The sequence below is a fragment of the Rhynchophorus ferrugineus genome, unplaced genomic scaffold (genome assembly GCF_030347505.1).
Source record: "Rhynchophorus ferrugineus isolate W39M unplaced genomic scaffold, kcgeb_rfMv2 rfM2, whole genome shotgun sequence".
In the NCBI taxonomy this organism is placed as follows: Eukaryota; Metazoa; Arthropoda; class Insecta; order Coleoptera; family Curculionidae; genus Rhynchophorus; species Rhynchophorus ferrugineus.
The window spans coordinates 19581972-19608785 of record NW_027472581.1 but is presented as its reverse complement, the minus strand read 5'-3'; the positions used below and the strand labels follow the sequence as shown (position 1 = coordinate 19608785).

The window sequence follows — 26814 nt, the reverse complement described above, 5'->3', positions numbered from 1 at the left end:
CGTAAGTGAAAAATGAAGTGCGTGAAATAAACAATGTATTTATTTTATTTTTTTTATCCTCTGGAAGTAAATTAAATAAAATATTAAAAATTAAATAATGGCAAACCATAGCGATTCAACCAAATCACCTGCACACTTTGATATAAGATTAGAACAAACAGCAATAACGCAAACTCCACCATCAGAATGGACTACAGTCATTAACAAAAAACGATTGAGAAGTCCAGAAGAAGAAATCGCGAGGAAACAAACAAGAATCAGTGACTATTGGTTGCAGAAACCGATAGAGACAAAAAACAGTTTTAGCAACCTGTCGGAAGAAATTGAAGAGAACATACAACCAAGCCCTGAAAAAGTTGTTCCCAAACCACCACCAATAACAGTCTATAAGGTAGGAATAATAAAAAACATCCATGACTTATTGAAAACCATTACTACGAACTACACAATTAAAACAGTGAGCTATGAAACAATTAAAATCCAATTGTTCGAAGCGGATCATACCATACATTCAGGCCAAAATCCGAGAGAACATTTAAATTCGTATTAAAAGGATTACATCACGGGACGGACTTTAACACCATCAAGGTAGCACTAGCTGAAAAAGGCCACGAGGTCGTAAATATTCACAATATACGACATCACACGACAAAAAAACCTCTGCCTATGTTTTATATAGACATAAAACCTAATGGAAATAATAAGGCGGTGTATGAAATCACCAAATTGGAAAATAATATTATTAAATGCGAACCACCATATATAAAAAGAATTATACCACAATGCACAAGGTGTCAAGCGCACGGGCACACAAAGACTTACTGTCGCAAATCATATAGATGCGTAAAATGTGCAGGAGAACATAAGACAGGAGATTGTACTCGTAAAGTTCGCGATGAAAAAGTGAAATGTGTTAACTGTAACGGAAATCATCCAGCGAACTACAAGGGTTGCGCAGTTCACAAGCAACTACAGCAGAAACTCTATCCTGCCTTAAGGGAAAAAAGGCATCAACAAAAACAATCCACTACTACCAATCTACCACTACCCACCAGAACAAGTCAACCAGACATAACTTATGCCCAAATAGTTGAAAATGGTTCAGCACAAAAACGAGAGACAATATCGCAACCTACTGAAACTAGCAACATCTCAAGATTAGAAAATATGATGGCCAAACTAATGGATCAAATGAGTACGATGCTTGGTCTACTCACAACCGTCGTAAGCAAACTTGCCTAATGCCTGAAACCAATACCTACAAAATCGCCGTCTGGAATGCCAATGGGCTCCAACAACACGCCAGGGAACTAAAAATGTTCGTAAATGAACAAAATATTGACGTTATGATGGTTTCCGAAACACACTTTACGGACAAGAATTATCTGAAAGTTCCTATATATAAGCTTTATCATACAAATCACCCTGATGATAAAGCACATGGTACAGCCATAATAATTCGAGATGATATAAAGCATTTCGAAAAAGAAAAATTCCGCAAAGACTACCTGCAAGCCACCAGTATAACCATAGAGGAAGCCCATGGACCATTAACAATTTCTGCGATTTATTGCCCACCCAAACATAACAACAAGGCAGAACAATTTCAAGAATTCTTCAGTACGCTAGGTAATAGATTTATAGCAGGAGGAGATTATAATGCAAAACATTTAATGTGGGGTTCAAGAATAATAACCTCAAAAGGTAGAGAACTGCTCAAAGCCATAAGGAAAGATAACTTACAACATATCTCTACTGGTGAACCAACATATTGGCCTTCAGACAGAAATAAAAAACCAGATACAATAGATTTCTGTATTACAAAAAATATTGATCCAAAAAAGTGTCAGGCAGAATCATGTTTCGACCTGTCTTCTGATCATTCACCAATAATAGTAACAATTTCTTCAAAAATTACCATCAAAGATAAACCCCCTTCTCTGTGCAATAATAGAACTAACATTTAGAGAAAACTTAGACCAAAATATCTCTCTAAACTTACCATTACAAACTGAAATGGATATAGAAACAGCAGCAATAAATCTTACAAAAAATATACAGGAGGCAGCATATTCCGCGACTCCCAACAGTGAAACATTTCCAAGAAAAAATACACATATATCATGTACAATACAGAAAAAGATAGCAGAAAAAAGAAAGTTACGACGAAATTGGCAACAGCAAAGGACTGAAGAGAATAAAAGAAAATTTAATAATGCCATAAAAGAGCTGAGAGATCTAATCCAAATTGAACAAAACCAAGGCATTCAAGAATACCTAGAAAACTTGACATCAACTGAGGCTACAGACTATTCGTTGTGGAAAGCAACAAAAAAGCTTAGGAGATCCCACCAGCATAACCCACCAATTAAAACAAGCGAAAATAATTGGGCGAGAAGCAATAAAGAGAAGGCCGACATTTTCTCAAAACACTTAAAAATGTTTTTAAACCTTTCCAGTCTCAGCTACATAAAGATGACGAAAATAAAATTACTAGCTTTCTAGATTCGCCATTTCAAATGGATTTACCGCACGAGAAATTAACGGTCAAAATAGTTAAACATACAATAATGAGAGAGATTAATATTAAAAAAGCTCCTGGTTATGACTTAATTACTGGCAAAATTTTAAAAGAACTATCAGTAAAGGCTAACATATATATTTAATTCTATGCTACGAATTAATTATTTCTCTAGTATCTGGAAAGTAGCTAAAATATTAATGATACTTAAACCAGGAAAAATACCAGAAGATGTGACCTCCTACCGACCTATAAGTTTATTACCAATAATATCGAAAGTTTTCGAGAAATTATACATAAAAAAACTAAACTGTATAATAGAAAAAAGAAAAATTATTCCAGAACATCAGTTTGGCTTTCGCAATAAGCATGGGACTATAGAACAAGTGCATAGACTTGTAAACCAAATAAACGCTGACCTAAATGCCAAAAGATATTGTTCGGCTGCTTTCCTAGACATATCTCAGGCTTTTGACAAAGTATGGCATACGGGCTTGCAGGTTAAACTAAAGAAACTTCTCCCTCATCCGGACTATCAGCTACTAAAATCGTATCTCACTGACAGACATTTTATTGTAAATCAAGGCGATGAACATACCGAATTAAATCCCATATATTCAGGAGTTCCGCAAGGTAGGTACTGGGTCCAGTACTGTATCTTCTGTATACGGCTGATCTGCTCACCACAAAAATAACTACTGTGGCAACATATGCAGACGATACAGCAATCTTAGCATCCCATGAAGATCCAGTCACAGCATCAATAAACCTACAAACCCACCTGGAGCAAATACAACTATGGTTGAAGACATGGCGCATTAAAGCCAATGAATCAAAATCTACGCATATAACGTTTACCCTGCGTAGAAGAACATGTCCACCAGTAAATATCAATCATCGTCAACTCCCCCAAGCAGAGCATGTTAAATATCTTGGTATGCATTTAGATCGACGCCTAACCTGGAAGAAGCACATACTCTCTAAATGGAAACAACTAGGACTAAAATTATATCAAATGTATTGGCTCATTGGGCGCAAATCCAAGTTATCATTAGATAACAAAGTATTGCTGTATGAGTCTATACTCAAGCCCATTTGGACATATGGAATTCAACTATGGGGTACCGCTAGCAAATCTAATATATCCATCATTCCACGGTTCCAAAATAAGGTGTTGCGTGCCATTGTTGATGCTCCGTACTATATTTCAAATAAAGTGATACAACGCGATATTCCTCTAGAACCTATAACGAGTGTAATTCAACGTGTTTGTGTGAAGTACTTCGAAAGAGTGTCAGTGCATCCCAATGTACTCGCTAATCAGCTAAATATGCGACGTGATAGTGAAGTGCGTAGACTAAAACGTTTAACACCACCTGATCTGATTACTGGACATATGTAGAGTTTAGAATAAGCATTAGAATAAGACTAATTAATTAAGATAATATTTTATACAGAAGATTGCTTAATGAAGTGATTTTCTACATGCCATGTATATATAATATAAACAGAAGAAATACTTATTGCCAATAGGGCAGATTGTGGACTCACGAAGAGTAATAAAAAAAAAAGTTACAGGGAATCAAAATGGTAGTGGGACTTTTGCCCCACGTTGTATATTTAAAAAAAAAACGTCTGAAGCGACCTAAATCAAAATATTCTGTATAGACTGTATGAATGAAAAACGTTAAATATATACAAAAAGTTTCTCTTGGTTAAAGGGGAGATATTCTGAATGATGTACTAAATTAACATAATACTAAGTACATCTTTTCATGTTACATAAATTGGTAATCTAACAATTTTGCGCCTACCTAGATACAAGCAGACCAAATATAATATATAAAATTGATCATTTCGGTTGGTTCTTCTGAAAATGGCCTACAAAAATCACCACGATATTAAGTGCCAGACAAGTTCTAATGTTCGACCCTTCGACAATTTATATAATGGGCGCAAAAAGAAAATTCGAAGCGAATATTATCTCCTTTACTTCTCTTCGCTAAATGGATATTACGATAGCGATTCGAGCAATGGTGTATCGTCCTTCATGACCAGTTAATATTTTATTAAGTTCATTTAACTGTACGACCTTTATTAACACATTAACAATTCCTAAATATGATTTATGTCGTTCCAGCTGTCGTATCACCCACTTGATGTTACCGTCTAAACGATTTGTTTTATTTTTAAATAGAGTTTATTGTTAGAAAAAATTAATACGTTATATTTTTTAAAATGTTATTCGATCTATACTACGAAGAGTAGTGTGGAATAGAACTAGCGTTGGGAACTATCGACTGAAAATAGTCGAAACAGTCGATAGTCGCAAAACAGTCGAAACAGTCGATAGTAAAAAAATTAGCGACTGAAAATAGTAATTACTGTTTTCTAACTATTCAGTCAAATCAGGGTTCGACTGTTGTTTTCAATTCGTGATGTCAGACGAAGATGTACAAATCCTTTCCTATATAAATTGTGAGAGAGAAATGGACGGAGATAGTCGCTTGAAACGCAATTTTATATGTGGTTATATTTTCTAACGGTAGTGTAAGAGACGGAGATGTATAAATTCCTTCACGATCTAACTTTAACAAAGAAAAGGAAAAAATAATTACTGAATACTATTATAATAAAACATAACATGCAATTTATAATTTAATTTTAAACGAAGTTGAATTACTTTTATATTTGAATGTTCTGTGGATCTGTAAAAAGGAATGCAATTTCTCTAAGGAATGGAATAATACCCCACAATTGTTTTATTGTATTTTAATGTATTAATTGCTATTTTTAGATAATATACTATAATTAATATAGACAATAGAACTTAAACAAAACCTAAAAACTAAAGATGTACAATAATCATAAATACTATATAAAAATTAAACATATACTTAATCACAGAAAAAAAACTAATCCGTGATATAATTAAAAATAATCTGAATGAAATGATATAAATGCTTTACTTATTATTGAATGGACATATTTTTTGATAAAAATCAAGAGAGTAATCGAAATATTACCTATTATTGCCATAAAAACAGTCAAAATATTGTACTATTTATCATTCACAATTTTAATCTTTTACCCAATTACATTAACAATCTTGAAAAATATTATATCAAAATGCTATAATATTAATATACAATATATTGTTATTTACAAACAAACTACCAAAAAATCATAAAAATATTAAGCATAAATTGGGTATATTTTAGTCAAGGTCGCGGCTAGGACGACAGAGCCAGAACGTTAAACATCAGTCGAATGAAACTAGTAGAACCAAAAATAGTAACTAAAAGTACGACTGAAACAGTCGATAGTAAATCGTAACAAAATCAGTCGGGCCGAAAATAGCGACTCAAACAGTCGATAGTAAAAAGTAGTGAATTAGTAAACAGTCGATAGTTCCCAACACTAATTAGAACCAAGAACTCAAAAGACGCGTCAAAGGAGATATTCTAATTCTGGAACGTGATAACTCGGAAAATGTGTGGAAAACATCGAATAAAATCGACTATGGAATGTTTAACATAATTAATGTCGATACAGAATCCAAGTAATACAAAAATAATAATATAATTTTGTGACATATACACAAAATTAAATTACAAATAAATCTAATTTGTTGCTCTGCACCGATTTGAAAGTAATCTTTTGATAGTAGTTAAAATAATGTTGTAAATATATTTATCTATTGGTAGGTATTAAGCTAAATTGTGTGTATGTAGTAGAATATAAAATACGTGTAGTTACAACTATTATTATGCACATATTTTATTTTAAAACGCCCTTTTTGTGTTAAAAATCTAAATTTGATTATTTTTTACCTTTTAGTGAGGTCGGTTCAATTTATTTGTTCAAAATATTTTATATTATCTCTAATCTATGTTTCGATCATCATTCACTGTATGTTCTTTATAAATAAATATGCAATATTTATGATTATATAGACATATATAAATAGAGAACTTATGTTCAGTTTATTTTATGATAAATGATAATACACTTTAATACAGTGGTACATTATAACCTTATATATTATTAGCGTAATAGGGTAAAAAAACACAAACACATTTTTAATGATATTGGTAAAACACATTTGACTGATTATATAGAATTAAATTATTAATATATTGTTAGTATACTTAATTATTATTAAGTTAATATAGACTGTTATATAGTTCAATAAAAAATAATAGCGAAATTTACGACAACAATAATCTATACTAACGCTTTATGCATCCGAAAATGACCCTGAAATTAAATGGACCGATGAAGTTGTCCGTATTATCCAGACTTGGCTCCGTACGACTTATTTTTGTTTTCGAACTTCGCCGAAAATTTCCTGTGAAGAGGTCATCGTCGCTAGGGAGGATCTCTTTGCAGACCTCCAGAAAACGTATTTTTCAGACGGGTTAAAAAAGTTGGAGCATCGCTAGGTCAAGCCTATCGAGCTGAAAGGAGACTATGTTGAGAAATACATCGTCACTTTTCCAAAATTATTTTCCTTTTTAGGCTAAATACTTATCGGACTACTTATTAGATAAGAACATATTCATGATCTCTCATAAATCCGAATACGTGTCCAGAAATCGATCATAAAAATGTTAGCGTCAATTTTTAGGATGCAAAAGTTAGTAGATTACCTCCAAACTAGTAAAATAATAAACACAAATTATTATTGTAACCTCTTCATTCGACGAAAATGTCTTAACAACGAGCATTCTTTTGAGATTACAGAACAGGAAATAGTGGCTGGGGCCAGATCTGGAGAATACGGCGGATAATGAAGCAATTCAAAGCACAATTCATGGATTTTTGACACAGTGCATTGTCTTGGTGAAGCAGCACTTTCTTTTTCTTCAAATGCGGCCGTTTTGGGGCGATTTCGTCCTTCAAACGGTCCAATAACGCTATGTAATAGTCACTGTTGATGGTTCTTCTTTTTTCAAGGTAGTCCAGAAAAGTATTCCATGCGCATCCGAAAATACAAATGCCATAACCTTGCCAGTCGAATGTTGCGTTTTCCCACGCTTTGGAGCGGGTTCATCATGTGCAGTCACCTTGGATGACTGTCGATTGGACTTCGGAGTGAAATGATGGAGCCATGTGTCATTCAGTGTCACATATCGACGCAAAAACTCGGGTTTATTACACCCACTTTGCACAGAGCTTTCTCATACCCAAATATTAGTAAATGATATGATGTACACGTTCAATTGCTATTTTTAGAGTGTCTGCTATTTCATTCAACTTCAATTTACGGTCATTCAAAATCATCTTGTGGATTTTTTAAATGTTTTCGTCGGTAACAACCTCTTATGGGCGTCCACTGCGTTCACCGTCTTCGGTGCTCATTTCAGCACGTCTAAACTTAGCATACCAATTTCTGATGATTGATTTTCCTGGGGTAGTGTACGGAAACTCGAGATCATGCCAAGTTTTTGCTTCAACTATATTTTTCCCTTCAAAAAGCAATATTTTATCAACACGCAAAATTCCTTTTTATCAATTTTTTTCACAATAACAAAAGTTGCTTCACTCCAAATGCTGTAATTCACAAACTAATGAGCTGTCGATACACGCATCTTTTGAGGGTTAGGACTAACTAAGAAAACATATGGATTTAATTCTAGTAGCGCCATCTATGTGTGAGACCGGGTACTTTTCAATTTTACATTCTACAATATGCACACAATTTAGCATAATACATATCTAAACCTATTTATCTATTTACAATATTATTTTAACTACTACCAACTGATCACTTTGAAGTTGGTGCCAAGCACCAAATTAAACAGATATGTTTTGTTTGTGATTTAATTTTGTGTATATGTATTTTTGTAGAGTTTAGGTTCGGCACCGCTTCAAACCGATCAAAACAATTGAAATTGTTACAAGCCTCGGGGTCCGCCACTTAATCTAGGTGATTTGACACATGTTCCAATCAAACTAGAACAGAAAAAAGCTGCTGCCTTGTTGGGAATTTAATCATCGACCTCCGCGCGTGAGCTCAACGTTCTAACCATTACACCATAGAAACAGTTGGATACAACTTTTCTACGACGTTTCATATAATAAGGTTATTGCTTAAAATTCTAACTGACTGACTTTTTGCACTGAACTACTTCCGATTTTTCGTCACACCAGTTCAGCAATAACATTATACAATATCATTTTTTCAATTCTGTTAAAGTCGGTTAAAAAATAATTTCCATCAAGATAAAGTATATTTTTAAGCAACTCAAAAGATCAACTGTAAACACCGTGAAAGGGAATTACGCAGTCTCTTGCACAAAGGTAAATCACCTAACCTATTAAAAAATAAACATAATCAGCCCAATTTATCTCGTTTCCTTGGCGAAATTCGCCGTGGCGTCGCATTCCATCGCCCGCCCAATTTCTAGGTACGTCACAAACACGAAAACCGTCTGGGCCCTACCGCCACCGTCGAGTAAAATACGTCTCCAGTCGGCAGAGGGAAGCGCAAAGGGCGGTTAAGGAACTCTGAACCCCGGGAGGAGACGGTGCTCGCAGACGAGGCGGGCCAGCTCTCGAGACCGTCGAAAATTTCGAGAGGGTGAACGCCTGACGAAACTTCCAACGGCTAGACGACGTACACGGGCACAACACAGCTGTCTTTCATTAAAAACTCGTTAAAATTCCTTACTCGGACCCGGCGGGTATTCGCCAAAAATACAAATCGACTTAATACTCGACTCGTAGAATCCAAATATCGTTTTTATAACTATTCAGAACCGCATCTTAGTAACTAATTTAAGTTTTATACATTTTCGATTTTCCTTGGTTCCCTTCTTGTGTCCAATAGACAGGATGGTTAATTTTTAAAAACTACTTGATGACAATTTTAAAGGATTTACTTCATACGGAATAAATATTAATTCCAGAAAAATATGGGTGTGAGAAAAAATTATGTTGGAAATAAAGCAATTCCAAATATGTTCTAAAACACCTTAAATATGTGCGTGACGTATCGCCTATTCAACTTGTCCATTTGTCAGACGTATGCAAAATTCTTGAAAGCAATAGTGATAAGAGGTTTTAATTCTTACGTATAAATTATTATAGCTGTACCTGAACTAAAACTCAGAGTTGATGCGGCAACATTGCGACTTTTTGACGTCACAAATATCGATGACGCATATATAAATAAACTTTTAATAGATGTTTTAGTAGCATTGGACGGTTTGTGTGGATAACGGACGGTTGTAAGTTTTACTACATTATTTTAAAAATGTTGTGCTATAATTACATGGGTAAACACACAAAGATAAGGAAATATGGTTAAATCTTGCAAAGCTGATGTAGCTTGTACATCGGTAATTTATTGCTGTGATGACCATTCTGATATAAGTATTTAGTAGTTTAATTTCCTCAATTACGCCTAAAGTATCTCATAAATGTAATATAGAGGTAAATAACACTTGATACAAGTTGAGGTTAAGCTTCCTTTGTTTTGTTTACTGTTTATATGAGTCCCTAATAATTTTGTTCTTGTTTGAGTAACCGTATAATGGAAGAATTACATTTAATATAATGTGATATGTAGTTTTGCGAGCGTTATGAAGTTAGAAAATATTCCTACAATATTCGAATGCCAACCAGACAGAAGAAAATGGCTTCAAACAAAATATTAATTAAATACTTTTGTATATTCAAATTATCCAAAAGTCCAAATGTTGTCGCTGGTGTCAAGTAAAAGAAACCAAGCTATTTATCTAAGAATATCTATTTATAATAAGATATCTATATTAAGAATTCATAGGCGAATTTAATAAATTAAAAAGTGTCTAAAAACATATTTTGTTGTTGTTTTTGTTTTGAATATGAAATATTGCAGTTGCGTGAACTCTTATAAGTTTGTAAGGCTATTAAAATAAACTTCAAGATTACAATTTATGCATTTTCTTTTTCCCGATTTCCAAGGTAATTCGGTACAACATTGGACAGACTTTTTAAATTCCACAGAGCTGTTAAAAGTCACTAGTTAAAAAATCACATCTCCATCATCAACTATATAAAGATTAAACATTTCTGTGTTGTAGTTACAATAACCATTTAAAATTAACATTTTGATAATACTGTATAGTCAACTGTACCATGTCAACATATCTTAGCAAATATGGGACAATTGATTTCAACAATACTTATTAGCTGCACTAATTTTCTTTGGAAGGATTCAGGGGCTATACTGCTGGTATTTTAATTGATTTTCTTCTAAATTTTACCACGTTTAATAACTGGTGGATACACTCACACTACACAATCACTTGAATTCTCTTTCTCTGAAGTGTTCTAGTATTCTTCCTCTTAGCACCATGACTTAACATTTTTAACATTTTACAATCTGTCTATCTCTAATTATTATAAATCAATATTTTTGTGATTATTCTAGTCATCATGCCTGAAAGATATCTATAAGTATATTTGAATAATATCTATATCTGAAAGTTATATTGATACTTTCATTTCGGAATCTTCATCTTCTTGGCCTTTTTAAAAATTAGAGTTTAGTTAAAATTATAGAAAATACCATAACTTTATCTACACAGCCGTGGTTTATTGACTTTATATTTATTGTGGTTTTGTATTTATCTTGGTTTGTGGTGTAGTGATTTATTCTGCAGTAATTTTTAAATTTATCTGCTGTCTTAATGTGCAATATTTGATACAGCTAAAACTATAATGTATTCTTACCTATCAGCAACGGTTTACTATATTATTACTTATAATTATTATAAGTAATATTGGATATAGCAACTAGGAATCTCCACAAAGCTAAAGGCTATACTTTAACATATTTTAAGATAAAGTTAAGTTGCGTTTCCGAGATTCCACTCAAACGTTGCAAATAGGGAAAAACAATACCTTCCAAGTCAAGGCAAAGACGATCTGCTGTTTTTATTACGTTGTGAACTATACCTATACATGCTCTAAAAATGATTAATGAAATAAAAATGACATTCATTTCCTTTTGTTAATATTGTCAAAACTATTATAGATATACACACAAACGTAAGACAAAATACGTAAGATAAAAATCGACTAAAATGACAAAAAATAATCCAAACCGACTGGGAAATGTTAACGTTAAAAATGTAAATTACCTCTGTCACAAAGAAACGTGATGTTATCTTTCTGTACAGTCGAAAACGTTATGTATTCAACTTAATGGTATCCTTCGTAGAAGTATCCCTAAACTACACAATGCAGTATCATTAATTGGCCAAACAGCTGCACTTGAAAAACAGATGTATCACGCGTTTTTCCACGATACCTTTTAGACGAAATTGTGAACTAAACGAATTCGGTTTTCACTGCTGCTTTTCACACGACCACACTCGATGTTTTTCAACATCTAATTGTATTATCTGATAATCTATAGAGTACAGTCAGAAATACTTTAAGTAGAAAGACATTTAAGTGTCACTAATAACAATTGCTAATTTTATTAGTCTTTTTTAACATTTGCTAGAGTAATAAATACTCATTTTTTTATGCTTTTAATGGGCTGATACTTTCACTACGATATTTATAAGTTTTTTTCTTATATGAAAGAAATAAATAGAAAAATGAAAATGTTCATCTCTATATATAGTCAATTCAAAACAATAGTGACACGTGTGTCAATATGTGTCCGTCTAAATTTGTAAATTCGTTTTACAGTCAGACAATAATATCCTTGTCATTTTATTCTATTTAAAAAGAGATAGAATGCTGTTCAATCATTCAATTCAATCATGTAACCGAATGAGCCTGCTAAAGTTGTCCGTTTGCCAGACGTCTGCAAATTCTTCAAAATATTATAATTACATCTTAACCGTCAAACGTTGTTTTAAGGCTTTGTTTCAATAAATTTGAAATCGTTGCAGCTGCACTGAATATTAGTACGGGCATGGTCAGGGCCACTAAAATATCTCAAAAAATAAAAAACAATATAACCTAAAATTCAGGAAATAGAAACCGTGTTTATGCGAAACAGATGACGAATCAAGATCAGCTTGTTGTTAGCTGTATCAGAAATCAAATATACGAAATGTAAAAAACAGTAAGTAGTTTTTTCAATCGAAACATAATTTAATATAATTATTTCAGAGAAAATTGTTAGTCTGGAAATTATCCATAAAAAGCCAAAACATATACAGCTATTTGAGGGATGTAGAACATCCCTTCATACACTGTTGGGTAATATAGGATCTAAGTGGTGTAAAAATAACCCAAGAAGGGGTTTAATGGAACAGAGATTGCTTTTAAAAGAATACAATTTTTAAAAACAACAAAATCAAAGAAGAATTAACATATTATATCAATTTATGTATTTAAATGAGACATAAATATTTTAGAATGGTACATTGGATCGCTCATGGCAAGATGATAATAAATATAGTGTAGACAACAATAGTTGATGGAAAAAGGTAAAGTTTGGAATAACTATCGATTAATTTTTGTTACTCATAACATTTATTAATAATTCATTGCAGACATATAGTTCTTCATGTTGGCAACAGGAATGCTTTTATTTCTGGTGCAGAATTAGTGTTTTCCTCTAAGTCCGTGGGTGACCACCATGGAGAAATGAACCCTAACTTTTTTGCAGTAGTTTGCAAATCAGCTTTTAAAGGACTTGGAGGAACCATCCGTTATTACAATACACCATATATACCATATACATATATAGTACACCAGTGGGGAAAATCCCAACAAGTGCCTCAACAAAGGCTGCAGTTAAAGGTAAATATATGTGAAATATTTAATAGCATCTTATGTAATTTACTTCTTTAGAAATAAGCCTGAGAAAAGATACATGAGTATTATATTTTTTTCCCTATCATTGTATATTTAATCCAATTGAGATGATATGGATTATTGCAGTAGATTCAGGTCGAGAAGGATATTCAAACCAGAACTGTATGGATTTATGGAAAGACGCATTCTCGAAAATAACATCCTCGGTTTGTGTGAGCTCGATCAGACACATTGAAGAAGAAATTGACAAATGGTAGAATCTTGAGCAAGTTTTTGATAGAATGGAAATAAACAGCTTAATGATTAACTTGATTAGTCTTTCTGAAAGTGGCAGGGTGATGAAAGAGGAAACAACTAAAGGTCAGTATACAATTAATATACTTTAATTGTAGGAAATTGTATTATAGAGTGTGAAAGCTTTATGAGCATGTGTGTTATTGTTCAGAATATACATGAACATTTGGTTAACATGTATGAGGAGATAAATAATATTAACTGTTTTGCAGATATGGAAAATGCATTAAGAATAATGCAGTGATTAAATGAAGTTTTATCAAGAAAGATGTATACAGGTAGTAACAGGATAAACTAAGGAGAAGTATAGTAATATTATAATGACTTTACAAGGAAACAGTGCATCAAAAGAAACAAGAAATAAGCGTGAAACATAAATAAGTTCGCTAATGAAAATAAAATACATTAATCAGGTCTACAATTGTTAATTAGGTAGATTAACCTTCGGGCGATACCGCTACATAAAAAGACGTGCCTAAAACTCTACCTATACTAGTGTGAAAAAAAATTTCAATGGATATATAATAAAAGAACTGTACCTATAAATTATTGTGGGCGTATAATTAATTGTAGTTTTAAGTTCTTCGATAATATATGCATTAGATGTACTATAATGTTAAAATAAATTACAATACATAACATTTTTGTTTCATTATTTATTTAAAATTTAAATTTAAATTAAAATTTAAATTAAATTTTATTTAAAATTTTGTTATATGTCAGAGCCAAAATGTACTAAAACTCAGAGTTACTGCGGCAACATTGCGACGTTTCAACAGGTCTCCCGTGTCACTACAATATTTGAATAGACTATATATATAATTTTTTTTTAAATACAAGTACATACAATAGAAATTAATTTTTCAAAGTTTTTCGAAAAAAGTTTGTGATATGATTTCTCATTTCTCACAGTACACTCGTTATGGAGGAAATCAAAATTAATTCAATCCTTGTACATTTATAAAAAAAAATAAATAAAAAACCAAATACTAAATTAAGTTCTCTCACTATTTCTACAAGCATCCATTTAAATTGCAATCAATGAACCGGAATAATTTATAATGATTACGAGTATTATCCTAATTAATCGGTATTGGTACATCAAGTGGGAAAGGAAACGGAAAAAAATGTTAAATCTCTCCATATCATATCAAGATATATACTATTTTAATTTTATTTCGAGCTTAATTATTCCGCATAGGATTTACAAAACCGCTTTTGTTTTGTTTTCTGCATAATTTGTACGTAGGTCATTACGGTTTTAATTGGAATGATTTAAGGCCGAGATTCGTTCGCAGATAGCCGGATTCATGATGCATAAAGATGAACCGATGCGGAAGTTCCGATGGTATATTTGCAGGATGATGTTTCGTTTAGTTTGTTCGATTCGTCGGAAACATATAGGACTGATGCCGTTAATAATGAGATTAAGAATTTTTTATCATCGTATAATTATTAGGAACGGGTTAGAATATGCTGTGATGAGTATATTGATGAATGATGTCGAATTTCTAAAATAATGATTCTCTCAACTAGGAAACTTATTGAGTGGTGTGTTATATGAAAACATCTAGCACGTCCAATAAAACAGGCAACTGACGTTATCAAAATGTATGACGTCAGCGCCTCGCAATTGCTTTGACTTTCGTTTTACATTTAAGGTTTAAGACAATTAAGATTTTCTACAACTTTGCAGACATTTGGCAACATGGCCAGTATCAACCCAAAAAGAATTTTATTGGTTACATTTTTTGACGCATCAGGCAACATTCTATTTCCTCTTAACTTAAAACGAATTTTAAATATTAACTAACCCTAATTGGCAATATATTCGACGTCATATGATATACGTATTATTGTTATTTGATAATATTGAAGATATAGAACAAAAGCCCCTATAAAAATAAGTTCTGAAGCACAAAGGGTTTAAGGAAATGTCTCAGTCTGGATACTAATTGAATTTAATCACCACTGCATCAAGCTCCGCCTAACGAGATTAAGCAAAACTCGCAGATAAAGCCTGTATTTTACAAAAATACTGATGAAAATATAAAATATATAAAATAAAAATGAAAATCCTCTGGAAAATATCTTTCGATAAAAAAGTTATTAAGTCCTGAACTGTTGAAAAAGATTACCCGATAACCAGAAAAGCCCTATAAAGTCAATTCAACCAATTCCAATAAAACGGCCAATGAACGTCATCAACAGTGTCTAACGCATTTCCAAATTCAGTTTATAAAAGCGTAAAATCCCTTTTCAACTCGGAGCTTTGTTCGTTCTCATTTTACTAATTAGCATTACTCTAGTTAAAAACAACAAAGTAAAGACAAAATAAAGTCTAATGCGTCCGAACATGTAACCAAATCGGTCTATAAAATTCAATTTGTGTTGGTACTAGTCCACACCGTTGTCATATGTAAATATAAATATATTAAAAAAACTTTAAGTCCTTCAATAAATATGCATTAGATGTACTATAATAGTGAAATAAATCATATTTCATAACGTTATTTTTGTTTCATTATTTTATTTTCATTAGTATTTTGTTGTCGAAATGAAAGAAAACTTAAATTTGATGCGGCAACGTTGTAAATTTTGATGACGTGCATTGGCTGTTTTATTCAAAAGGCTATAGATCTCTTCAATATACTGTTTTAATACATAAATATAAAAAGTCTATATTTCATCCACTAGACATCCAATATTTCATTATAAAGAATGACACAAATACCAAAAATGTATGAAATAAATGAACCACTCACCCAAAATAATTATTAAGAACTCAACTGCGCAAATAATGGCCACAAATAAAATTCAGCCAAATTATTGGCACGTTGCTTAAGAAAGATAGAATTTGCCACAAATGATCTGAATGTAATAAAATATTTGAATTCAACATAAACATAAACTACACCCCCTATTGTAAATGGTTCAAAATTAACTCACTCTATGGCTAGAATAAGCAAAACGATTTAGGAAATTCTTAATTAAAAAAAAAGTAAAATAAAAATAAATGCCTAAGAGAAAACATTTCATTCATCGTGCAAATGTTTCAACAGAAAATACCAGTCATCAAAATAAACCAAAAAAAAAACAAACAAAAAAGCAACGACCGATAGATAATGATTTAATGAAATACCATCTGGTTGGCTGAGCGAAAGTATTTCTCTCTATTGTTAAAAGTCTTTTGTTTCCGTCTTCTGATAGGTTTAATTGAAAAAAATAAAGAAGCCGGAACGTGGCATGTCTTTGTATTGATGAAAGATTAGAGTCGCGTAAAATATAACGACCGTAACAATGAACTTACGATAACCGATCTGTTGTTCAGTATTATTGAAAATTACATCTAAATTCCAAGGAATATAATAAATTTGGCAACACCGTCACCCATGAAAACGTTTGCGCTCTACCCCATTCACGGTCTATTTGGTGTAGACCCCGATACCGTTCCAAAATTTAAATAACATGCCTCCAAATATCGAGATATAGTCTATTTCAGTTATATCAAAAGTATCTCGAAACGGACATGTGTTTGGCCCAAGATTATCGAAGAGGAATAAAATATTTATGGAAAGTGAAACGAGGACGTCTCGCCCACTTGAGGAAGCCTAAATTCTGTAATGTTATTTGATATTAGCAGTATAATGTAGGCGAAATAGTGCTGGCACAGCAACGGTAAAATAAAAACTAATCTTTTAAAAGATTTTTTTTATAACATCTTTATTAGATACGCTTAGTACAATCTTAATTTACAGTTAATTTATTACTACTTTTCCTATGTACTTGGATTAATTAACAAGCAAGTGCGAGAAAATACATCAGTATGTATTCCTCAATTATAAAATTATAATTGTTTATTAATTATTAACTTATAGCTATAGTTTACACTAATATTACACACTAAATGTTCACACAAGTTCGTATGGTTTTGTTCGTTTCAATCTCCTGACATCCTGCGCGCTGTCCAGCAGTTGTATTGCTTCCACGTTAGTATGATTTAGTAATCTTCTTACGTGTTTCAAGGCGAAATCCTGCACAACTTCGCAAATCCTTTTGATTTCCAAGTCATCGTGCAGTTCTTCGTTGGTTACATAGCGATAGGCATTGGTAATCAATCGAAGAACCTTGTTTTGACAGCGCTGTATGACTAACTGATTTGAATTTTTAGTGCAACCCCATATTTGCACGCCATAGGTCCAAATTGGCTTTATAATTGTATTATAGATCAACCTCTTTGATTTTAGATCAAGTTGAGTGTATCTTCCGACTAACGAAAATTGTAATGTTACAGAGTTATTTTGTAGATAGTACATTTTCATAAATATAATTTTTAACTCATATTTAATCGTTTAATTTAGGAAAACAGATATCTTGCAAACAAGGGTAGATCGCGTCTAAAATGACCACTCCCGGGATTTTATCACTACAGATTTACATTGACAGACATTTTACCTCAGATATAAAAAAATAATCCTCTTATTTTGAGCTGGGAAATTAAAGAAAATAGTTTAATCTTCTGGTCAAAGTACAATTTCATGTTGAAGGTTACATACAGGAATAGAGAAATTGTCATATTCCATAAATGCACATAAAAAGGTAAATGAACATTGCATCCGGGAAGACTTGCGGTTTGATGGGTGTTCTATTAACTGATAGAGAAGCATCCTAACTGATTTCTTATGGCTGTTAGTTAACAACTTCGGTTCAAGCAATATAGCACAGAAGCCAAGAAAGATCTGAAATTATACTTTGATACTGACGGAAAGACTGTGCGCTTAAAGACTGACATAGAGATAGCATTTCTATGATGACTATTTTGATGTAAGTATTTACTATTTTTACTACATATACGATTTAACCTTGACTCATAAACGTAATATCAACATAAATAATACAGTCTATACAATTTTAGGTTAGATTTTATTTCATGTGTTTCGTATGAATTTTTATATATACGATTCTAATAATTATTCTTTTTCATTTATCTAACAATACAGAAAATTATATTAACGTCATGGGATGGGTTTTGTTTTACAAGTGTGTATAAAGTCATTATATAAACTATTCAAAACAGCAATGAACACACGTCATCACTATGTGCCTGTCGAAATTTGTAAATTCGTTTTACAGTCAAACAATATTTTCTTTCTCATTTTATTAAATTAAAAATGGGATAGTATGCTGTATGACAAGTTTGAACATGTCACCGAATGAGCCTGGAAAAATCGTCCATTTGTCAAACGTCTGCAAAATTTTTCAAAATATTTTAATTACGGGTTATAAACCGACAATAGTTAACGCTTTGTTTTAGTAAATTTCAAATCGCCGTGGTTTTTTATTGAAAATACCTTTTAGCGTGTTGCAGCTGCACTGAATATTAATACGAACACGGTCAAAATATCTAACAAAATAAAAAACTATATAACCTTAAATTCGCCAAAAAGAAGCCGTCTTTATGCGTAACGGGTAACGAATCAAAATCAGCTTGATGTTAGCTGTATCAGAGATCAAATATACGAAATCAGTAAGTAGTTTTTTCAGTCGGAACATAATTTAATACAATTACTTCACGGAAAATTGGTAGGCTAAAAATTATCCATAAAATACTGAAAGATATGCAGCTATTTGAGGGATGTAGAACATCCCTTCATATAATGTTGAATAATATAGAATTTAAGTGGTGTAAAGATAACCCACGAAGGGTCTAATAGAATTTCCAGACTTCCACACAGAAGAATACAATTTTTAAAAACATATAACAAAATCAAGGTAGAATTATTATATCAATTTGTATATTTAGATGAGACATGGATATTTCAGAATGGTACATTGAGTCACTCATGGCAAGATGATAATAATATAGTATAAAGACCACAAAAGTTGATGGAAAAAGATAAACGTTGGAATAATTATCGATTAGGTTTTGTTAGTAAAAAACATTTATTAATAATTCATTTCAGACATCTTCATGCTGGAATGCTTTTATTCCTGGTTCAGAATTAGTATTTTCCTCTAAGTCCAAGGGTGACTACCATGGAGAAATGAGCCATAACTTGTTTCTGCAGTAGTTTGCAAATCAGCTTTTAAACAACTACTTTTATACTACTTTAGTATACTGGTGGAGAAAATCCCAACAAGTTATCAAGAAAGGCTGCAATTAAGGAATGGCTTAAAGTACATAAAATAAGTTTCGAGGAAATCATGTTAAAGAATAAACTTTTTCAAATTGTTACTCGGTAAATATTGATCAGATTGCTGAACATTATCGCTACAGAATATTACGTCTTCCTCCCTATCACTGCATATTTAATCCAATTGAGTTGATATGGGGTATTGCAAAGAATTATTACAATAGATATTCAGGTCGAGAAGGATATTCAAACCAGAACTGTCTGGATTTATGGAAAAAAGAATTGTCGATATAACACCTTCGGTTTGAGTGAGCTCGATCAGCAGACTTGAAGAATTGGTGGTGTGATAGATTGGTTAAAATGTATGAGGAGAGAAATAATACTAATTTTTTTTTGCAGATATGGCAAATGCATTAAGGAGAATGCAGTGATTAAATATAGTTTTATCAAGAAAGATTCAGAAGAGAGAATTTAGTAATATCAAAATGACTTTACAAGGAAACAAGGCATCGATGGAAATAACTAAGCGTAAAAGGTAAATGAAAGTAAAGTACATTACTCAGATATACAATTATTAATTAGGCGGATTAGGCCTTCCGGGGATACCACTACATAAAAAAACGCCTCTAGAACTGTACCTATACTAGTGTGGAAAAAAGTTCAATGTCAATATAATAAAACAACTATAACCTATAAATTGTTGTGGCTGAATAATTAATTGTAGTTTTAAGTTCTTTGATAATATATTCGTTAGATATACTATAATGATAAAATAAATAATATTAGATAATACTTTTGTTTCATAATGTCAAAGCCAAAATGTAGTAAAACTCAGAGTTGATCTGGTAACATTGCGATGTTTTGACGTCAATTCTGATGACGTGAGTTCACTGCTGTTTTGAATAGACTATATATTCTTACAAGATTTGAAAGCCCATCAGACACAAGAAAATATATTTATAACCCTTATGAAAGTGTATCTATTCTCGAAAAAAACAAGAGAAGTATTAATTCAAATTCAACCCTTGAATATGTGAATCAAGCTGTATAATGGTCAAGATCATTAAAAGCTAATGTTATCAAATATCTAGTACCAGGTGCATCGAATGGTTTGATGAATCGTATTTCATCAGGCTAAGGGTAACTTATACATGTTTTGTTGAATCATGTGGTTTTATCAAGTTTTGATGGATGTGCGTGATGGTAGAGGTTTCAAACAGTCCAAAGAATACTTGTATATAGATAGAGTATAATCCCTAAGCAATATCACTGAAGTCAAGTATAGTAAAAGAAACGTAGCTAGTTTAAAAAAAGGTAAGAGGATCATTAGACCTTTAAGATAATTTAATATTAAATTAAGAAAACTTATATTATAAAAATTTTGTAAAACTACTCAATGAATTATAGTAATTCCATATGCTGTTAAACTTGCAAAGCTAGTATTAAAATAAAAAAAATAACACGTACCATTAAAGATAATAATTTAAACTTTATTTGTATTGTAGTTTCATCAGCTATGTAAAATTAACTATTTGATAGCATGGGCAAAACATTTACATCTTCCTTTTAAAATTATTATAAATTTACAGAAAGCTTTCTAATTCACAGAATTGACTAATTTGCCTTTACAAATGCTTGTTCCAAATTTCTAGTACTGACGGTGGAACAAAACTGATTTTCTAACTATGAAATATACGATAAATAAAATCGAAACATGTTAATGCACAATGTTACCATGGCCAACTTTATTACTAGTTACGAAACTACAGAAAATTTATTTAAGAATCACAAGCTTACGGTAGTAGATACTTTATGCGTTAATAAAACTTTTATTCCGCTAGTTTTTAAGAAACAAATACATCAACATTTGGATTTCAAAAAGATATAGCTATGCTGTATTATCTTACGTCCCAAAACTACGTAAAGTGACATATCTGATGTCATTACATAGAAGAAATTGTTTCTACAACCGGAAGTAAACAAAAACCAGCTGTGAATGTAAACATTTTATAATCAGACCAAAAGTGGTGTTGATGTAGTGACAGGTTGAGTAGAACTTACGATGCCTTAAGAAATTCAAAACGCTAACCACTAACAATATGTTTTTGGTATGATTATACATATCATTAATAATGGAATAGAGAAAAAACAAATTTGAAAGAAAAGTTTATTCGCGAATTGGGCCTTTTTTAGTAAAAGACCATTTGTATACAAGAAGGCAAAATCAAAAGCTTCCAAAAGACTTGGGCAAGAGTATCAGTAAATAATTTGAAGATTATTCTGAAAATATAAAAGCATAATGCAGAGATGCCCAAAATTCACTAGAAAGATCCACAGAAAAACTAAATACACATGTACAAAATGTCATACATGATTTTTATTATCAAGACTGCAATAACTTGGAACCCAGTTATTTCAATTAAAATTAGTGACTAATATATCTAATTACTGTTTAATTTATAGTTTATACTTAATTGATTCCTAAATAAAAACAATTATGATAATTACAGAAATAATTTAAACTTAGGTAAAAAGTTTGATTTTTTAAAATTTTGTCATTGACACTGATAAAAAGGTTTAATTACTTCTGATTTTTATTTATGTAAAATGTACAAATAATATTCGATGCAAATTTTATGACATTTTACAGTCTGGTGTATGCCACACCTAACCTAGTATAGGGCAGGTTTTTTAGTCACTTGGTACACGGAAGGCTAATGTCATTATGCTATTCCAATTGTTATATGGGTAGCATAGAGTATATTATTCTATGATGGGTAGTGCTGTTGAACATGTAAGCTGAGTTTAGTATGAAACTTAAGTAATTTAATAGTATCTATTTGAGAGCACGTCACTATCCTTAACAGTAACGTGAATGCACTTCTTACAAAGACCTGCAAAACTTTAGATGGTAATGAGAGGTATACCAATAACACATGTTTGCATAGTTTTAAAATTACATGGAACTATAGAAAATGACGAAATAAGTACGGTTAAAAAACCTTAATACCTTTTTCCCCCACACAATTTAAAATAAATTGGATACCGTCTACCAAAAACACACGTTTCGAATCCCTCTCAGACAAAGTAAAATACAAAGGCCCTATGCAAATCAGTGTTTCGCGCAGGTTAACGTCTTGATTTCACTACCCTACGTGTATCTCGCGATCACCGATCGGAATCCATTCTTCTCCTTCGCCGACCGAGAAATCTGTCGAACCGACGAGCCGTAAAATACGTCCGAAACCGCCGCACGAGAATAGGAAAAATGCAATACGAACGCGGAGGAGTCGCGCTTCGGCCGTATTTGCGGCGGAAAACACGTAGTGCATTTTGTCGAAATCGATGACGAACGGGCGCCTACTGGAAATTGTTCACCGGCCCAAATCGAAACCATCTCGAATTGTTTTCGCATTATTCAACGAAACCTGAATACGTAAGAGTCGATACGACGGTTTCCTCTGAGTTGGATGGATCTCGTCTAGAATTGAAATAGAAAATGTTAATTTTGAAACAGAAGAAAAAAATTATTGATTGAACTAATCTTGTGGTTCTTTTACACGCAGATAAAACAAAAGTAATATAGTCATTCCAATCAAACAATCAAAGCGCGTTCAGTTTGTAAAATTTCAAATCACAACTAATTTGTTTTGGTTCGATAAGTCGGAACATATAATCAAATCAGTCTATAAAATTTTACTTGTATTGGTAGAATCAGATACCAGAATATATTCCTTCTCATTTTATGCTAGTTAAAAAGAACATGTAACAGGACCAACCTGCAAAAGTCGTCCGGTCGTCCAACGTCTGCAGAATTCTTCAAAATATTAATTATAATAACTACAAGTTGTAAACCGGCAAACATTGTTTTAACAGAACTTAAATAGAGTAAAGATAACCCTCGAAGAGGTCTAATGAAACTTCCAGACATTGCTTTTAAAATAATACAAATTTTAAAGGCATATAATAAAATCAAGGAAAGCTTATTATTTCAATTTGTGTATTTAGATAATAACAATAGTGTTACAAAGCAAAAAACAACAGACAAAATTTAACAAATAAAGCTGATGGTAAAAGGTAAACGTTGGAATAACAACTGATTAGGCGTTGGGAACTATCGACTGAAAACAGTCGATGTTAAATATATGACTTGTCTGGATACAAGAGCCAGTATAGAAAGGAGAAAGAAAGGCGCTGGGACTTGTATCGAGTGGGTATAAATTACCAGGGATCAAAATAAAGTTACTCTTTTGTTCCAAGGCCATAAGTGGTGTATTAATTCCGTCCCGTCCCGAATCATAAGTGATTCGTAACAGTCGCAACAGTCGATAGTCGCAAAACAGTCGATAATCAAAAAACTAGCGATAGTAATTACTATTTTCAGTCAAAAGCACGGATCGACTATTTTTAATTCGTGATGTTAGATGAAGATGTACGAACCCTTTCCTGTATAAATTGTGAGAGAGAAAAGGACGGAGATAATTGCTTGGATCAATTAATATTAGTGCTTATTTTTATCAATGGTAGTATAAGCGAGACAAAAATGTATATATTCTTTCACGTATTAACTTTAAAAAAAAAAGGAAAAAAATAATTACTAAATACTATTTAGATGCAATTAATAATTTCATTTTAAACGAACGTAGAATTACTTTTATATTTGAATGTTCTGTGGATATGTAAAAAGGAATGGAATTTTTCTATGGAATGGAATAATACCCCACAAATATTTTATCGTATCTTAATACTTTAATTGACATTTTTAAATAATATATTATAAGAAATATAGAAACTTTAAAACTACGCAACGGATTTTGATGCGGTTTTTTTCAATAGATAGAGTGATTCAAGAGGAAGGTTTATATGTATAATACATGCATAATATACTAAGGCAACATTGCTAATTTTAGAGATTTCTAACGTGATGTCGTAAATTAACCTATTTTTTTAGGCTTATTTAGCAATTAGCAAAAACGCTGCCTAACCCTACGAGTTAGATCAAATTAATGTACACCATAAAAAGGTCTACAAAAAAGTCCGCGATGGTTTATGTTTATCTTTATATGTTTATCTTACTTTTTACGTGAGAAAATGGCTTATTTACGAAGCTATTTTAAGCAATACGGCATTAATCCTTATCGAATTAAGTACCTTAAATACAGTGTGCAATTAATATAGATCAATATGGTTCCTTACAGCATGTAAATTAAACAAATATTTTCGGAGATATTACAAGTTTAAAATTTGTGTTTAAAAATGTGTAATGTATTAAAAATTGTATGAATTTAGATATTCCAAAGATAGCACGAAATCTTCATAGTAAGTATAGGGGAAGAGGAATTGTTTTACTCGAAATTTAATGCGTGCAGGCCAAGGGCAGTAATGAATGAACCAAAAATACTGGATCGATTTTAATCATGTTTTCATTGAGTGACATAGGCATATATATTTTATGCCCGTGCAAAGTCGGAGCGGGCCGCTATGTTTTTATATACAACGTTCATATTTTTTCTGTAGTGTATTTAATTTAGTATCAGCATTGCACCCGTGCGAAGCCGGGGCGGGTCGCTAGTTACTAAATAAAAATTAAACATATATCTAATCATAAAAATGATCGAATATAACTACTAGAGCTTTTTTAAATAAAGTAAATGCTTTATTTATCATTGAACGGTAATATTTTTTAACAAAAATTAATAGAGTAATCGAAATATTACTTATTATTGCCAAAAAAACAGTCAAAAGTATTTTACTATTTATCATTCACAATTTTAATCTTTTTACCCTATTATATTAGCAATCTTGAAAAATATCGTTCCAAAATGCTACTATATACTGTATACAATATATTATTATTTATAAGCAAGAAATCTATGTAAGCATAAATTGGGTACATTTAGTACATTGGGCTATGACGACAGAGCCAGAACGTTAAAAATCAGTCGAATTAAACTAGTAGAACCAAAAATAGTGCACGACTAAAACAGTCGATGTAAATAGAAATAAAATGAGTCGGACCTAAAATAGCGACCGAAAACACTCGACTGAAACAGTCACTGGTGAAAAGTAGTAAAATCAGTTGTTCTTCATAGTAGACACTTCGACTCGGATGAGCTCAATCAGACACATTTAATAAAGTGTAGACACATAAAATAAAGAGTGGAAACAACTAAAGGTGAGTATATGGTTAATATACGATAACTGTAGGAAATCTTATTGTAATGTATGCAAGACTTATGTGTATAGATACGTGTGTAATTGTTCAGAATAGACATGGGCATTTGGTTAAAATGCATATCCACTGGTTTGTAGGATAGGCAAATGTATTAGGGAGAAAGCAAGATGTATTACTTATATTATATTATTATATTAGGCCTCCAGTAGATACCACTATATAAAAAAACGCACCTAGAACTCTACCTCAAAAGTGGTGTAGGACTTCAATGTAGATATTAACAATTTTAAACTACAAATTATTGTGGCTGTTTAACTAATTGTAGTTTAAATCCTTCGATAAAATATGCATTAGATGTACTGCCATATTAAAATAAATTATATTTTATAACATTATTTTTGTTTCATTATTTTATTTACATTAGTATTTTGTTGTCAGAGTCAAAATGAACGGAAGCTTAAATTTGGTGCAGCAACATTATAAATGCGACATTACAAATTTTGATGACGTGCATTGGATGTTTTATTGGAAGGAATTATACCCTCCATCATATCTTGCGTGTTACAGCTCGAAAATTTACAGACACAGCATAGATATAATTTTAATTAAAATATTGTTGAAATCTTTTGTCTAGTCATAAAACAATTGGATAACCTATTAGTCGCATATTGCGTTAAAACTTTCTGCAACAATTGAAAGATTGTTATAAATTGGTTTCTCTTCTAGGTGCCTTTTTTAAACTCGTAAAAAACTTAGTACAATCTTAATTATACATTAATTTATTACTACTTTTCATTTGTACTTGGACTAATTCACAAGCAAGACGAGTGCGAGAAAATACATTAATATGCATTCCTCTATAATAAAATTATAATAACTTATACCTATAGTTTACACTAAATGTATACACTTTACAT

At 31.7% G+C, this 26814-nt stretch overlaps 1 protein-coding gene and 2 long non-coding RNA genes across 7 annotated transcripts in view; 2 read left to right on the top strand and 1 right to left on the bottom strand.

Annotated features, from left to right (window-relative positions):
• Positions 1 to 26814, bottom strand: part of kuz (zinc-dependent metalloprotease kuz) — a 346072-nt gene that overhangs the window by 304856 nt on the left and 14402 nt on the right. The window lies entirely within an intron of this gene.
• Positions 18277 to 26814, top strand: part of LOC143190075 (uncharacterized) — a 24310-nt gene continuing 15772 nt past the window's right edge. Inside the window, exon 1 of one of the 2 annotated variants that reach the window (XR_013004155.1) lies at positions 18277 to 18412. This is a non-coding gene — a long non-coding RNA (uncharacterized LOC143190075). Of the gene's footprint in view, positions 18413 to 25761; positions 25898 to 26814 lie in introns of those variants that run through there. The other variant, XR_013004156.1, reaches the window with a different exon arrangement.
• Positions 20134 to 20456, top strand: LOC143190077 (uncharacterized). The gene is made up of 2 exons (XR_013004158.1): positions 20134 to 20257; positions 20305 to 20456. It is a non-coding gene; the product is annotated as an uncharacterized LOC143190077 (long non-coding RNA).